Source organism: Eucyclogobius newberryi, unplaced genomic scaffold (genome assembly GCF_026437365.1).
Source record: "Eucyclogobius newberryi isolate DKJ021-1_F unplaced genomic scaffold, fEucNew1.0.hap1 SCAF_22, whole genome shotgun sequence".
Lineage (NCBI taxonomy): Eukaryota > Metazoa > Chordata > Actinopteri > Gobiiformes > Gobiidae > Eucyclogobius > Eucyclogobius newberryi.
Genome location: NW_027315857.1, coordinates 24,349,461 through 24,366,148, shown reverse-complemented (window position 1 = coordinate 24,366,148; position 16,688 = coordinate 24,349,461). Strand labels below are relative to the sequence as shown.

The window sequence follows — 16,688 nt, the reverse complement described above, 5'->3', positions numbered from 1 at the left end:
CTGTGGCGGTGCTATAGCTGTGGCGGTGCTATAGCTGTGGCGATGCTATAGCTGCGGCGGTGCTATAGCTGCGGCGGTGCTATAGCTGCGGCGGTGCTATAGCTGCGGCGGTGCTATAGCTGCGGCGGTGCTATAGCTGCGGCGGTGCTATAGCTGCGGCGGTGCTATAGCTGCGGCGGTGCTATAGCTGTGGCGGTGCTATAGCTGTGGCGATTCTGTGGCGGTGCTATAGCTGTGGCGGTGCTATAGCTGTGGCGGTGCTATAGCTGTGGCGGTGCTATAGCTGTGGCGGTGCTATAGCTGTGGCGGTGCTATAGCTGTGGCGGTGCTATAGCTGTGGCGGTGCTGTGGCGGTGCTATAGCTGCGGCGGTGCTACAGCTGTGGCGGTGCTGTGGCGGTGCTATAGCTGTGGCGGTGCTATAGCTGTGGCGGTGCTATAGCTGTGGCGGTGCTATAGCTGTGGCGGTGCTACAGCTGTGGCGGTGCTGTGGCGGTGCTATAGCTGTGGCGGTGCTATAGCTGTGGCGGTGCTATAGCTGTGGCGGTGCTATAGCTGTGGCGGTGCTATAGCTGTGGCGGTGCTATAGCTGTGGCGGTGCTGTGGCGGTGCTATAGCTGCGGCGGTGCTATAGCTGCGGCGGTGCTATAGCTGCGGCGGTGCTATAGCTGCGGCGGTGCTATAGCTGCGGCGGTGCTATAGCTGCGGCGGTGCTATAGCTGTGGCGGTGCTATAGCTGTGGCGGTGCTATAGCTGTGGCGGTGCTATAGCTGTGGCGGTGCTATAGCTGTGGCGGTGCTATAGCTGTGGCGGTGCTATAGCTGTGGCGGTGCTATAGCTGTGGCGGTGCTGTGGCGGTGCTATAGCTGCGGCGGTGCTATAGCTGCGGCGGTGCTATAGCTGCGGCGGTGCTATAGCTGTGGCGGTGCTATAGCTGTGGCGGTGCTATAGCTGTGGCGGTGCTATAGCTGTGGCGGTGCTATAGCTGTGGCGGTGCTATAGCTGCGGCGGTGCTATAGCTGCGGCGGTGCTATAGCTGCGGCGGTGCTATAGCTGCGGCGGTGCTATAGCTGCGGCGGTGCTATAGCTGCGGCGGTGCTATAGCTGTGGCGATGCTATAGCTGTGGCGGTGCTATAGCTGTGGCGGTGCTATAGCTGTGGCGATGCTATAGCTGTGGCGGTGCTATAGCTGTGGCGGTGCTATGGTGGTGCTTTGGCTCTGCCCAGAAGGTTCCGCAGTATGGCAGGCGGGTGGTCCGAGCCGTGGAGAACGCCAGTTGAATGTGAGGTTTAGGCAAAGCAAACAGGGCTGAAACTAATAAATCTGAATAATTGTGAGATTTGTGACACGTTGATTTATTCGAATAAACATTTGAATAATTGTAAACTGGATTATACCGACTCTGAGACACTTTACACTTTATGCATAAATATTCTCTGTCTTCAGTCGCCGTATCTCAACATTTATGTGGTTGAAATATATTCAACCGATCTCAATGTTTTTTGGGGGTTTATAATGAATGAAAATAATATCTCTGAACATATCGTGAGTCATAATTTCCTCTCGATTGTGATTAAAAGTGTCTCAGTTGCGGTTCAGACGTCGCACAAAACTCGAATGGACCATAAATGAACTACAAACGTGCCAAAATATCACTTCAAGCACTTGTTTGGGAGAATTGAGCTCATTTTCTTTACAGTTTTAATAGTAAATCATTTGTCTATACTAACATTTTGCCCATTTCCACAACGATTGCAATAGGATACATTCTTTCTCGACGTCTTTCCCGCCTAAACGTGTATCGTGAGAAAAATCAAACGTGTGAATCGGCACCAATAAAATGGTGATGTGCGTTTTTCGAGACATACTTTGAACGTTGCTGAGAAAAGCCGTCACAGCTCTACAAAAAACGACAACTTGATCTCCATGGCGACGAGCAGGCTACGGACCGCACACGGGAAAAGTTACGTAGTGCCTCTTTAAACCTTTCGAAATGCAAGCCAAAGGATGCGTTCACACACTTGTTTTCTTTCTTGGCATGTTGCATGGATTTGTCCCGGACGCAGTGTCGCGAGTTCGATTCCTGACTCCCGACTATTTGCTGCATGTCTTTCCCTCTCTCTCGTCCCCCATTTCGTACTGCTAAAGCCTAAAAACTAAATGATGTAATGAGCCTATGCACTGTTGATTGATTATAATGACTTTGTATATTCCAGGTGGATGCGGTGATTGTATCTTGCACTTTGTTACTAAAATATGTACAGCCAAAAAAAGTTTGAATGTTTTGAAGGTAATTTTGATACGAGTGATTTTGTGAAGGAGGCGGAAGGTGAATAAATACTACGTTTGTGATATGACTTGGCTTTTTAATCCGCCTCGTGCTAATTTAACAAAAAGATGATTTCCCCAAAAGAAAATTTACAACAAAAAAAGAATTACAAAAAATATATAATTTACAAAACAGATCATTTTACAAAAACATGATATACGCAAAGATACTTAAAAATAGTGGAACCTCGGATTCAGGAGGAGCAGAGTGGTTTTGGTCCCGGTCGTGGAACACTGGACCAGCTCTATACCCTCCATCGGGTGCTCGAGGGTTCATGGGAGTTTGCCCAACCAGTCCATATGTGTTTTGTGGATCTGGAGAAGGCTTTCGACCGTGTCCCTCGGGGTGTCCTTTGGGGGGTGCTCCGGGAGTACGGGGTCCGGGGCCCTTTGCTCAGGGCTGTCCGGTCCCTGTATGACCGGAGCAGGAGCTGTGTTCGCATTGCCGGCAGTAAGTCAGACCTGTTCCCAGTGCATGTTGGACTCCGCCAGGGCTGCCCTGTGTCACCGGTTCTGTTCATGATTTTTATGGACAGAATTTCTAGGCGCAGTCAGGGGTCAGAGGGTGTGGTCAGGGGTCGGAGGGTGTGGTCAGGGGTCGGCGGGTGTCCGGTTTGGGGACCACAGGATCTCATCTCTGCTGTTTGCAGACGATGTTGTCCTGATGGCTCCATCAAACCCGGACCTGCAACATGCACTGGGACGGTTTGCAGCCGAGTGTGAAGCGGCTGGGATGAGAATCAGCACCTCCAAATCCGAGGCCATGGTTCTTGACCGGAAAAAGGTGGCTTGCCCTCTCCAGGTGGGTGGGGAGTCCTTGCCCCAAGTGGAGGAGTTCAAGTATCTTGGGGTCTTGTTCACGAGTGAGGGAAGGATGGAGCGTGAGATCGACAGGCGGATCGGTGCAGCGGCTGCAGTGATGCAGTCGCTGCATCGGACCGTTGTGGTAAAGAGGGAGCTGAGCCGAAAGGCAAAGCTCTCGATTTACCGGTCGGTCTACGTTCTGACCTCGTCTATGCAGGGCTCAGATTAAGGATTTTCTCTTGTATAGCAGTGCTGCTAAACAATCCATAATTTTTTTCAAATTTTCATAGCAATTTATAAGTTGCATTGCAAAACGCGAAAATGACTTTCCATTGATGTAACAAGATTATTTATTTCAAATATATTTGTAAATATTCTATTTAAAAAAAAAAAAAAATCAAACAAAACTTGCTAATAAAATAAGTTGTTGAACAAATTAATTAACACTAAGTCAGACGCCTTATTTACAACTTTCTCGCATATCATCATCACATGACTATTTGCATGATTCTCATTTACATATTAATTGTTTTTACATTCACAAGTTCTCACCAGGGGAGTAGCTCACCAGGGGGAGTAGCTCGTCAGGGGAGTAGCTCGCCTAGGGCACCGAATGTGCTGGGGCCGGCCCTGAGTGCATCTCATTTGAGAGAAATTCTTATTCTGAGCCCCGCCTATGGTCATGACTCATGAGCTTTGGGTAATGACCCAAAGGACAAGATTGTGGATACAAGCAGTTGAAATGCGTTTCCTCCGCCGGGTGGCTGGGCGCTCCCTTAGACAAAGGGTGAGGAGCTCAGTCACACGGGGGGAGCTCGGAGTAGAGCCGCTGCTCCTCCAGCTGAGGTGGCTCGGACATCTGTTCCGGAGCCTCCAGGGCGCCTCCCTGGGGAGCTATCGAGCTATCTCATTCAGAGGTCAATCGGAGGTGTTCTGACACATAATCAACGTCCTGACGCATTAAATGGCCTGATCCTGGCTGACCCAGAGGCACCGGACAACACCCATCAGGAAACAATATTCTTAAATCATCTGCACAGGAAAACAACACAGATATTATTTGCATGACATGTCATGGCCTAAAACAACATGGAAATGACATGACCTATTTTACCATTACAATTCCCCTCTTATGATTATCTTAAACCCTTGTTTATATATATAATATATATGTAATATAATATTTACTATAAATCATATCAGTCAATTACCCCTAAAAATCAAAGAAAATATGAAATATATATATATGTTCAACATTTAGCTGAGGAGAAACCTTTCATCCCAAGTGTTCAGGTTAATCAATATCATTGTTCCCCTAAACCTTTTGACCACTGAGTATCTCATCCTCACATTACTGCAAAATTAGACTAATCAGAATAGAAACCAATTAACATTAATAATAAAGATTAATATGGGAAAATTAGTACAATTACAATTGTAATACTGAGTAATAATAATACATATGAAAAATAAAGATCCATCCATTTTCTACCGCTTTTTCCCTTTCGGGGTCGCGGGTGACTGGAGCCTATCCCAGTGACTTTGGGCCTTAGGCGGGGTGCACCCTGGACAGTGGCCAACTCGTCGCAGGGTCAACACAGAGACATAGACATTACAGACAATTATTCACTCTCATATTCACTAGGGCCAATTTAGAGTCTCCAATTTTACCTAACACATGCATGTGTTTGGACGGTGGGAGGAGCCGAAGAACCCGGAGAGAACCCATGGTAACACGGGGAGAACATGCAGACTCCACCCAGGAATCGAACCCATGATCTCCTTCTTGGGAGGCAAGAGCGCTAACCGCCTTTGCCACCGTGCACCCCAAAAAAAATGAAAAGAGAGAGATCCACCCCCAAAGCAATATTATTTCCTCCCCCAAAGCATGATATTTCCTCCCCCAAAGCATGATGTTTCCTCCCCCAAAGCATTATGTTTCCTCCCCCAAAGCGTGATGCTTCCTCCCCCAAAGCATGATGTTTCCTCCCCCAAAGCGTGATGCTTCCTCCCCCAAAGCATGATGTTTCCTCCCCCAAAGCATGATATTTCCTCCCCCAAAGCGTGAAGCGTGATCCTCCCCCAAAGCGTGATGCTTCCTCCCCCAAAGCGTGATGTTTCCTCCCCCAAAGCATGATGTTTCCTCCCCCAAAGCGTGATGCTTCCTCCCCCAAAGCATGATATTTCCTCCCCCAAAGCGTGAAGCGTGATCCTCCCCCAAAGCGTGATGCTTCCTCCCCCAAAGCGTGATGTTTCCTCCCCCAAAGCGTGATGTTTCCTCCCCCAAAGCATGATGTTTCCTCCCCCAAAGCGTGATGCTTCCTCCCCCAAAGCGTGATGTTTCCTCCCCCAAAGCATGATGTTTCCTCCCCCAAAGCATGATGTTTCCTCCCCCAAAGCGTGATGCTTCCTCCCCCAAAGCATGATGCTTCCTCCCCCAAAGCGTGATGTTTCCTCCCCCAAAGCGTGATGTTTCCTCCCCCAAAGCATGATGTTTCCTCCCCCAAAGCGTGATGCTTCCTCCCCCAAAGCGTGATGTTTCCTCCCCCAAAGCATGATGTTTCCTCCCCCAACGCGTGATGCTTCCTCCCCCAAAGCGTGATGTTTCCTCCCCCAAAGCATGATGTTTCCTCCCCCAAAGCATGATGTTTCCTCCCCCAAAGCGTGATGTTTCCTCCCCCAAAGCCTGATGTTTCCTCCCCCAAAGCATGATGTTTCCTCCCCCAAAGCGTGATGTTTCCTCCCCCAAAGCGTGATGCTTCCTCCCCCAAAGCGTGAAGCGTGATCCTCCCCCAAAGCGTGATGCTTCCTCCCCCAAAGCATGATGTTTCCTCCCCCAAAGCGTGATGTTTCCTCCCCCAAAGCATGATGTTTCCTCCCCCAAAGCGTGATGTTTCCTCCCCCAAAGCGTGATGCTTCCTCCCCCAAAGCGTGAAGCGTGATCCTCCCCCAAAGCGTGATGCTTCCTCCCCCAAAGCATGATGTTTCCTCCCCCAAAGCGTGATGTTTCCTCCCCCAAAGCATGATGTTTCCTCCCCCAAAGCGTGATGCTTCCTCCCCCAAAGCGTGATGTTTCCTCCCCCAAAGCATGATGTTTCCTCCCCCAAAGCGTGATGCTTCCTCCCCCAAAGCGTGATGTTTCCTCCCCCAAAGCATGATGTTTCCTCCCCCAAAGCGTGATGCTTCCTCCCCCAAAGCGTGATGTTTCCTCCCCCAAAGCGTGATGTTTCCTCCCCCAAAGCATGATGTTTCCTCCCCCAAAGCGTGATGTTTCCTCCCCCAAAGCGTGATGTTTCCTCCCCAAAGTGTGATGTTTCCTCCCCCAAAGCCTGATGTTTCCTCCCACAAAGCATGATGTTTCCTCCCCCAAAGCGTGATGTTTCCTCCCCCAAAGCGTGTTGTTTCCTCCCCCAAAGCGTGATGTTTCCTCCCCCAAAGCGTGATGTTTCCTCCCCCAAAGCGTGATGTTTCCTCCCCCAAAGCGTGATGTTTCCTCCCCCAAAGCATGATGCTTCCTCCCCCAAAGCGTGATGTTTCCTCCCCCAAAGCATGATGTTTCCTCCCCCAAAGCATTATGTTTCCTCCCCCAAAGCGTGATGCTTCCTCCCCCAAAGCGTGATGTTTCCTCCCCCAAAGCATGATGTTTCCTCCCCCAAAGCATGATGTTTCCTCCCCCAAAGCGTGATGCTTCCTCCCCCAAAGTGTGATGTTTCCTCCCCAAAGCGTGATGTTTCCTCCCCCAAAGTGTGATGTTTCCTCCCCCAAAGCCTGATGTTTCCTCCCCCAAAGCGTGATGTTTCCTCCCCCAAAGCATGATGTTTCCTCCCCCAAAGCGTGATGTTTCCTCCCCCAAAGCATGATGTTTCCTCCCCCAACGCGTGATGCTTCCTCCCCCAAAGCGTGATGCTTCCTCCCCCAAAGCATGATGCTTCCTCCCCAAAAGCGTGATGTTTCCTCCCCCAAAGCGTGATGTTTCCTCCCCCAAAGCGTGATGCTTCCTCCCCCAACGCGTGATGCTTCCTCCCCCAAAGCATGATGTTTCCTCCCCCAAAGCATGATATTTCCTCCCCCAAAGCGTGATGTTTCCTCCCCCAAAGCGTGATGTTTCCTCCCCCAAAGCGTGATGTTTCCTCCCCCAAAGCGTGATGTTTCCTCCCCCAAGGCATGATATTTCCTCCCCCAAAGCGTGATGTTTCCTCCCCCAAAGCATGATGTTTCCTCCCCCAAAGCATGATGTTTCCTCCCCCAAAGCATGATGTTTCCTCCCCCAAAGCGTGATGTTTCCTCCCCCAAAGCATGATGTTTCCTCCCCCAAAGCGTGATGTTTCCTCCCCCAAAGCATGATGCTTCCTCCCCCAAAGCGTGATGTTTCCTCCCCCAAAGCATGATGTTTCCTCCCCCAAATCATTATGTTTCCTCCCCCAAAGCGTGATGCTTCCTCCCCCAAAGCGTGATGTTTCCTCCCCCAAAGCATGATGTTTCCTCCCCCAAAGCATGATGTTTCCTCCCCAAAGCATGATGTTTCCTCCCCCAAAGCGTGATGCTTCCTCCCCCAAAGCATGATGTTTCCTCCCCCAAAGCATGATGTTTCCTCCCCAAAGCATGATGTTTCCTCCCCCAAAGCGTGATGCTTCCTCCCCCAAAGCATGATGCTTCCTCCCCCAAAGCATGATGTTTCCTCCCCCAAAGCATGATGTTTCCTCCCCCAAAGCGTGATGCTTCCTCCCCCAAAGCGTGAAGCGTGATCCTCCCCCAAAGCGTGATGCTTCCTCCCCCAAAGCATGATGTTTCCTCCCCCAAAGCGTGATGTTTCCTCCCCCAAAGCATGATGTTTCCTCCCCCAAAGCGTGATGCTTCCTCCCCCAAAGCGTGATGTTTCCTCCCCCAAAGCATGATGTTTCCTCCCCCAAAGCGTGATGCTTCCTCCCCCAAAGCGTGATGTTTCCTCCCCCAAAGCGTGATGTTTCCTCCCCCAAAGCATGATGTTTCCTCCCCCAAAGCGTGATGTTTCCTCCCCCAAAGCGTGATGTTTCCTCCCCAAAGTGTGATGTTTCCTCCCCCAAAGCCTGATGTTTCCTCCCCCAAAGCATGATGTTTCCTCCCCCAAAGCGTGATGTTTCCTCCCCCAAAGCGTGTTGATTCCTCCCCCAAAGCGTGATGTTTCCTCCCCCAAAGCGTGATGTTTCCTCCCCCAAAGCGTGATGTTTCCTCCCCCAAAGCGTGATGTTTCCTCCCCCAAAGCGTGATGTTTCCTCCCCCAAAGCATGATGCTTCCTCCCCCAAAGCGTGATGTTTCCTCCCCCAAAGCATGATGCTTCCTCCCCCAAAGCGTGATGTTTCCTCCCCCAGAGCATGATGTTTCCTCCCCCAAAGCATTATGTTTCCTCCCCCAAAGCGTGATGCTTCCTCCCCCAAAGCGTGATGTTTCCTCCCCCAAAGCATGATGTTTCCTCCCCCAAAGCATGATGTTTCCTCCCCCAAAGCGTGATGCTTCCTCCCCCAAAGTGTGATGTTTCCTCCCCCAAAGCGTGATGTTTCCTCCCCCAAAGTGTGATGTTTCCTCCCCCAAAGCCTGATGTTTCCTCCCCCAAAGCGAGATGTTTCCTCCCCCAAAGCGTGATGTTTCCTCCCCCAAAGTGTGATGTTTCCTCCCCCAAAGCCTGATGTTTCCTCCCCCAAAGCGAGATGTTTCCTCCCCCAAAGCGTGATGTTTCCTCCCCCAAAGCGTGTTGTTTCCTCCCCCAAAGCGTGATGTTTCCTCCCCCAAAGCCTGATGTTTCCTCCCCCAAAGCGTGATGTTTCCTCCCCCAAAGCGTGATGTTTCCTCCCCCAAAGCGTGATGTTTCCTCCCCCAAAGCGTGATGTTTCCTCCACCAAAGCGTGATGTTTCCTCCCCCAAAGCCTGATGTTTCCTCCCCCAACGCGTGATGCTTCCTCCCCCAAAGCGTGATGTTTCCTCCCCCAAAGCGTGATGCTTCCTCCCCCAAAGCGTGATGCTTCCTCCACCAAAGCGTGATGTTTCCTCCCCCAAAGCGTGATGCTTCCTCCCCCAAAGCATGATGTTTCCTCCCCCAAAGCATGATATTTCCTCCCCCAAAGCGTGATGTTTCCTCCCCCAAAGCGTGATGTTTCCTCCCCCAAAGCGTGATGTTTCCTCCCCCAAAGCGTGATGTTTCCTCCCCCAAAGCGTGATGTTTCCTCCCACAAAGCATGATGTTTCCTCCCCCAAAGCATTATATTTCCTCCCCCAAAGCGTGATGTTTCCTCCCCCAAAGCATGATGTTTCCTCCCCCAAAGCGTGATGTTTCCTCCCCCAAAGCATGATGTTTCCTCCCCCAAAGCGTGATGTTTCCTCCCCCAAAGCATGATGTTTCCTCCCCCAAAGCGTGATGTTTCCTCCCCCAAAGCGTGATGTTTCCTCCCCCAAAGCATGATGTTTCCTCCCCCAAAGCGTGATGTTTCCTTCCCCAAAGCATGATATTTCCTCCCCCAAAGCGTGATGTTTCCTCCCCCAAAGCATGATGTTTCCTCCCCCAAAGCGTGATGTTTCCTCCCCCAAAGCATGATGTTTCCTCCCCCAACGCGTGATGCTTCCTCCCCCAAAGCGTGATGTTTCCTCCCCCAAAGCGTGATGCTTCCTCCCCCAAAGCGTGATGCTTCCTCCCCCAAAGCGTGATGTTTCCTCCCCCAAAGCGTGATGCTTCCTCCCCCAAAGCATGATGTTTCCTCCCCCAAAGCATGATATTTCCTCCCCCAAAGCGTGATGTTTCCTCCCCCAAAGCGTGATGTTTCCTCCCCCAAAGCGTGATGTTTCCTCCCCCAAAGCGTGATGTTTCCTCCCCCAAAGCGTGATGTTTCCTCCCACAAAGCATGATGTTTCCTCCCCCAAAGCATGATATTTCCTCCCCCAAAGCGTGATGTTTCCTCCCCCAAAGCATGATGTTTCCTCCCCCAAAGCGTGATGTTTCCTCCCCCAAAGCATGATGTTTCCTCCCCCAAAGCGTGATGTTTCCTCCCCCAAAGCATGATGTTTCCTCCCCCAAAGCGTGATGTTTCCTCCCCCAAAGCGTGATGTTTCCTCCCCCAAAGCATGATGTTTCCTCCCCCAAAGCGTGATGTTTCCTTCCCCAAAGCATGATATTTCCTCCCCCAAAGCGTGATGTTTCCTTCCCCAAAGCATGATGTTTCCTCCCCCAAAGCGTGATGTTTCCTCCCCCAAAGCATGATGTTTCCTCCCCCAACGCGTGATGCTTCCTCCCCCAAAGCGTGATGTTTCCTCCCCCAAAGCGTGATGTTTCCTCCCCCAAAGCATGATGTTTCCTCCCCCAAAGCGTGATGTTTCCTCCCCCAAAGCATGATGTTTCCTCCCCCAACGCGTGATGCTTCCTCCCCCAAAGCGTGATGCTTCCTCCCCCAAAGCATGATGCTTCCTCCCCCAAAGCGTGATGTTTCCTCCCCCAAAGCATGATGTTTCCTCCCCCAACGCGTGATGCTTCCTCCCCCAAAGCATGATGTTTCCTCCCCCAAAGCATGATATTTCCTCCCCCAAAGCGTGATGTTTCCTCCCCCAAAGCGTGATGTTTCCTCCCCCAAAGCCTGATGTTTCCTCCCCCAAAGCGTGATGTTTCCTCCCCCAAAGCGTGATGTTTCCTCCCCCAAAGCGTGATGTTTCCTCCCCCAAAGCGTGATGTTTCCTCCACCAAAGCGTGATGTTTCCTCCCCCAAAGCCTGATGTTTCCTCCCCCAACGCGTGATGCTTCCTCCCCCAAAGCGTGATGTTTCCTCCCCCAAAGCGTGATGCTTCCTCCCCCAAAGTGTGATGTTTCCTCCCCCAAAGCCTGATGTTTCCTCCCCCAAAGCGAGATGTTTCCTCCCCCAAAGCGTGATGTTTCCTCCCCCAAAGCGTGTTGTTTCCTCCCCCAAAGCGTGATGTTTCCTCCCCCAAAGCCTGATGTTTCCTCCCCCAAAGCGTGATGTTTCCTCCCCCAAAGCGTGATGTTTCCTCCCCCAAAGCGTGATGTTTCCTCCACCAAAGCGTGATGTTTCCTCCCCCAAAGCCTGATGTTTCCTCCCCCAACGCGTGATGCTTCCTCCCCCAAAGCGTGATGTTTCCTCCCCCAAAGCGTGATGCTTCCTCCCCCAAAGCGTGATGTTTCCTCCCCCAAAGCGTGATGCTTCCTCCCCCAAAGCATGATGTTTCCTCCCCCAAAGCGTGATATTTCCTCCCCCAAAGCGTGATGTTTCCTCCCCCAAAGCGTGATGTTTCCTCCCCCAAAGCGTGATGTTTCCTCCCCCAAAGCGTGATGTTTCCTCCCCCAAAGCGTGATGTTTCCTCCCACAAAGCATGATGTTTCCTCCACCAAAGCATGATATTTCCTCCCCCAAAGCGTGATGTTTCCTCCCCCAAAGCATGATGTTTCCTCCCCCAAAGCGTGATGTTTCCTCCCCCAAAGCATGATGTTTCCTCCCCCAAAGCGTGATGTTTCCTCCCCCAAAGCATGATGTTTCCTCCCCCAAAGCGTGATGTTTCCTCCCCCAAAGCGTGATGTTTCCTCCCCCAAAGCATGATGTTTCCTCCCCCAAAGCGTGATGTTTCCTTCCCCAAAGCATGATATTTCCTCCCCCAAAGCGTGATGTTTCCTCCCCCAAAGCATGATGTTTCCTCCCCCAAAGCGTGATGTTTCCTCCCCCAAAGCATGATGTTTCCTCCCCCAACGCGTGATGCTTCCTCCCCCAAAGCGTGATGTTTCCTCCCCCAAAGCGTGATGTTTCCTCCCCCAAAGCATGATGTTTCCTCCCCCAAAGCGTGATGTTTCCTCCCCCAAAGCATGATGTTTCCTCCCCCAACGCGTGATGCTTCCTCCCCCAAAGCGTGATGCTTCCTCCCCCAAAGCATGATGCTTCCTCCCTCAAAGCGTGATGTTTCCTCCCCCAAAGCATGATGTTTCCTCCCCCAACGCGTGATGCTTCCTCCCCCAAAGCATGATGTTTCCTCCCCCAAAGCATGATATTTCCTCCCCCAAAGCGTGATGTTTCCTCCCCCAAAGCATGATGTTTCCTCCCCCAAAGCGTGATGTTTCCTTCCCCAAAGCATGATATTTCCTCCCCCAAAGCGTGATGTTTCCTCCCCCAAAGCATGATGTTTCCTCCCCCAAAGCGTGATGTTTCCTCCCCCAAAGCATGATGTTTCCTCCCCCAACGCGTGATGCTTCCTCCCCCAAAGCGTGATGTTTCCTCCCCCAAAGCGTGATGTTTCCTCCCCCAAAGCATGATGTTTCCTCCCCCAAAGCGTGATGTTTCCTCCCCCAAAGCATGATGTTTCCTCCCCCAACGCGTGATGCTTCCTCCCCCAAAGCGTGATGCTTCCTCCCCCAAAGCATGATGCTTCCTCCCCCAAAGCGTGATGTTTCCTCCCCCAAAGCATGATGTTTCCTCCCCCAACGCGTGATGCTTCCTCCCCCAAAGCATGATGTTTCCTCCCCCAAAGCATGATATTTCCTCCCCCAAAGCGTGATGTTTCCTCCCCCAAAGCGTGATGTTTCCTCCCCCAAAGCCTGATGTTTCCTCCCCCAAAGCGTGATGTTTCCTCCCCCAAAGCGTGATGTTTCCTCCCCCAAAGCGTGATGTTTCCTCCCCCAAAGCGTGATGTTTCCTCCACCAAAGCGTGATGTTTCCTCCCCCAAAGCCTGATGTTTCCTCCCCCAACGCGTGATGCTTCCTCCCCCAAAGCGTGATGTTTCCTCCCCCAAAGCGTGATGCTTCCTCCCCCAAAGTGTGATGTTTCCTCCCCCAAAGCCTGATGTTTCCTCCCCCAAAGCGAGATGTTTCCTCCCCCAAAGCGTGATGTTTCCTCCCCCAAAGCGTGTTGTTTCCTCCCCCAAAGCGTGATGTTTCCTCCCCCAAAGCCTGATGTTTCCTCCCCCAAAGCGTGATGTTTCCTCCCCCAAAGCGTGATGTTTCCTCCCCCAAAGCGTGATGTTTCCTCCACCAAAGCGTGATGTTTCCTCCCCCAAAGCCTGATGTTTCCTCCCCCAACGCGTGATGCTTCCTCCCCCAAAGCGTGATGTTTCCTCCCCCAAAGCGTGATGCTTCCTCCCCCAAAGCGTGATGCTTCCTCCCCCAAAGCGTGATGTTTCCTCCCCCAAAGCGTGATGCTTCCTCCCCCAAAGCATGATGTTTCCTCCCCCAAAGCATGATATTTCCTCCCCCAAAGCGTGATGTTTCCTCCCCCAAAGCGTGATGTTTCCTCCCCCAAAGCGTGATGTTTCCTCCCCCAAAGCGTGATGTTTCCTCCCCCAAAGCGTGATGTTTCCTCCCACAAAGCATGATGTTTCCTCCCCCAAAGCATGATATTTCCTCCCCCAAAGCGTGATGTTTCCTCCCCCAAAGCATGATGTTTCCTCCCCCAAAGCGTGATGTTTCCTCCCCCAAAGCATGATGTTTCCTCCCCCAAAGCGTGATGTTTCCTCCCCCAAAGCATGATGTTTCCTCCCCCAAAGCGTGATGTTTCCTCCCCCAAAGCGTGATGTTTCCTCCCCCAAAGCATGATGTTTCCTCCCCCAAAGCGTGATGTTTCCTTCCCCAAAGCATGATATTTCCTCCCCCAAAGCGTGATGTTTCCTCCCCCAAAGCATGATGTTTCCTCCCCCAAAGCGTGATGTTTCCTCCCCCAAAGCATGATGTTTCCTCCCCCAACGCGTGATGCTTCCTCCCCCAAAGCGTGATGTTTCCTCCCCCAAAGCGTGATGTTTCCTCCCCCAAAGCATGATGTTTCCTCCCCCAAAGCGTGATGTTTCCTCCCCCAAAGCATGATGTTTCCTCCCCCAACGCGTGATGCTTCCTCCCCCAAAGCGTGATGCTTCCTCCCCCAAAGCATGATGCTTCCTCCCCCAAAGCGTGATGTTTCCTCCCCCAAAGCATGATGTTTCCTCCCCCAACGCGTGATGCTTCCTCCCCCAAAGCATGATGTTTCCTCCCCCAAAGCATGATATTTCCTCCCCCAAAGCGTGATGTTTCCTCCCCCAAAGCGTGATGTTTCCTCCCCCAAAGCGTGATGTTTCCTCCCCCAAAGCGTGATGTTTCCTCCCCCAAAGCATGATGTTTCCTCCCCCAAAGCATGATATTTCCTCCCCCAAAGCGTGATGTTTCCTCCCCCAAAGCATGATGTTTCCTCCCCCAAAGCATGATGTTTCCTCCCCCAAAGCATGATGTTTCCTCCCCCAAAGCGTGATGTTTCCTCCCCCAAAGCATGATGTTTCCTCCCCCAAAGCGTGATGTTTCCTCCCCCAAAGCGTGATGTTTCCTCCCCCAAAGCGTGATGTTTCCTCCCCCAAAGCATGATGTTTCCTCCCCCAAAGCGTGATGTTTCCTCCCCCAAAGCGTGATGTTTCCTCCCCCAAAGCATGATGTTTCCTCCCCCAAAGCGTGATGTTTCCTCCCCCAAAGCATGATGTTTCCTCCCCCAACGCGTGATGCTTCCTCCCCCAAAGCGTGATGTTTCCTCCCCCAAAGCGTGATGCTTCCTCCCCCAAAGCGTGATGCTTCCTCCCCCAAAGCGTGATGTTTCCTCCCCCAAAGCGTGATGTTTCCTCCCCCAACGCGTGATGCTTCCTCCCCCAAAGCATGATGTTTCCTCCCCCAAAGCATGATATTTCCTCCCCCAAAGCGTGATATTTCCTCCCCCAAAGCGTGATGTTTCCTCCCCCAAAGCGTGATGTTTCCTCCCCCAAAGCATGATGTTTCCTCCCCCAAAGCGTGATGTTTCCTCCCCCAAAGCGTGATGTCTCCTCTGGATCCAGAATGTCACTGACAAACTTCCGATGGGCCTTGAAAGTGCTGACTTGAGCAGTGGAACCTTCTCTCTGTTGCACACTTCAGGCACACGGCACCAATAGCACTGTAAGAAGGTCAAAAGCTCTGAAAAGTCGATTTTGCATGATATGGGACCTTTAAAGCATGACGAGGTAGTGTGTTACCATAGTGACCTTTGGAACTTTGCTCACAGCTCAAACAGGTGCTACTTATTTAGATAAGTGGAGTAGAGGCGGTCTTCTTGCTGATTGGCTGTGTTCAAATCCTTATTTGCAGCAATAACCTACAAATAAATGATTTAAAACTCATACAATGTGATTTCCGGATCTTTCTTCTTAGATTCTGCCTCTCACAGTGGAAATGCACCTACACTGAACATGTCAGACCCTCCATAACTTATCTTATCTTATAACTTCTAAGTGGGAGAACTTGCAAAATCACAGGGTGTAAAATATCCATTGTGCTCTCTGTAAACCAGCCTTTAGGGTTAAATAATAGATTTATTCTTAACTTTGGTTTTATTGGTTCCATCAGGCCGTGCTCTTCCCACTAAAGCCCAAACCTGTGACACGTAGTTCCAGCTGAGTCACTTCTTTATGATCAGATTGTGTTTAACTTGAGTCAGTGCCTCCAGTTTAATGTTCACGTCACATGAAAGATACAGATGATTATCAAGTGAATGAATTCCCCACATGTTTTCTGTTTAGCCTTTATTATAAATGTCAATAAGCTCGTATTAATACAAGTATATTTTCATATACGGATTAAGTGTAAATGTTAAAAGTCTTACATTTGTCTGTGTGTGAAAAACAGTGAGACATTTCAATGAAAAATAACACATCATGTTGGTTTGAACACACTTTATTAGAGTTAATGTTAATAATCTTACATTTTTCAAACAAATCCAAGTCTAAACCAAGTCAGAAGAACAATAAGATCCAGGGATCGATTGAAGGGTCAAACGGGCACAACTGACCCTGCCAAGTGAGAAGAAAGCCCTGACTTCACCTGACACAGATGAAACTAAAGAACATATAAACAAACACAAACTGAGGCAAAATATTCACACGAGAGCATTAAAAACTGTAACATTTAAGGGATCATCTCAAAATAGACTGAAGCTGAAAAACACGTTTTTTCGTTGCTTTGAAGCTTCAATCCATCGTTGTGGCAGTAATTGTTTTGAAATGCTATAAAACTCTCATCAACGAGCATCAGGCCGACATCCATGACATCAGACACTCGTGACTTTGCTTGTGAAATGTAACGCGCATAGAGATTTACAGCAGCCAATCAGAAACGTTGTTTAAATCACTTCCTGGTTGAGCGAGTTGAGTCTGCCTGGTGCCGTAGGGCCCGTGGACCATGTGGATTGAGTAAACAAACCTGACATTATTTTATCAACGCGTACGATCGTAAAGGACAAGACATATTCACAGATGGACAGAATATTCATATGTATGAATCAGATGGCATATTATGAAAATATGTAACATAATTATATCATATTGTTCAAGTTTTGAGTTTATTTGAGAGCGAGTTTTCAAGTTTCATGTTTTAATGTTTCTTTTTTTAAATAAATTGTATGCGATGCCAGATATGTTAGTTTTTTTAGTATTTTGAGGGGGGGAGGGAGTCCAGAGAGAGTCTTTTTCAGCTTCAACCTATTCTGAGATGATCCCTAATCAAACACAATACGATTATAATAAAGGAACATGTGACCCGACGCCCACAAAAATGATTCT

General features: G+C 50.3%; 1 protein-coding gene across 1 annotated transcript in view; it reads right to left on the bottom strand.

Annotated features, from left to right (window-relative positions):
- Positions 1-15,870: 15,870 nt before the first annotated feature.
- Positions 15,871-16,688, bottom strand: part of LOC140371653 (macrophage mannose receptor 1-like) — a 4,763-nt gene continuing 3,945 nt past the window's right edge. Inside the window, exon 4 of the mRNA XM_072458836.1 lies at positions 15,871-16,688. This exon is cut by the window's right edge and continues 588 nt beyond it. The gene's annotated coding sequence lies outside the window, so the exon portion shown is untranslated.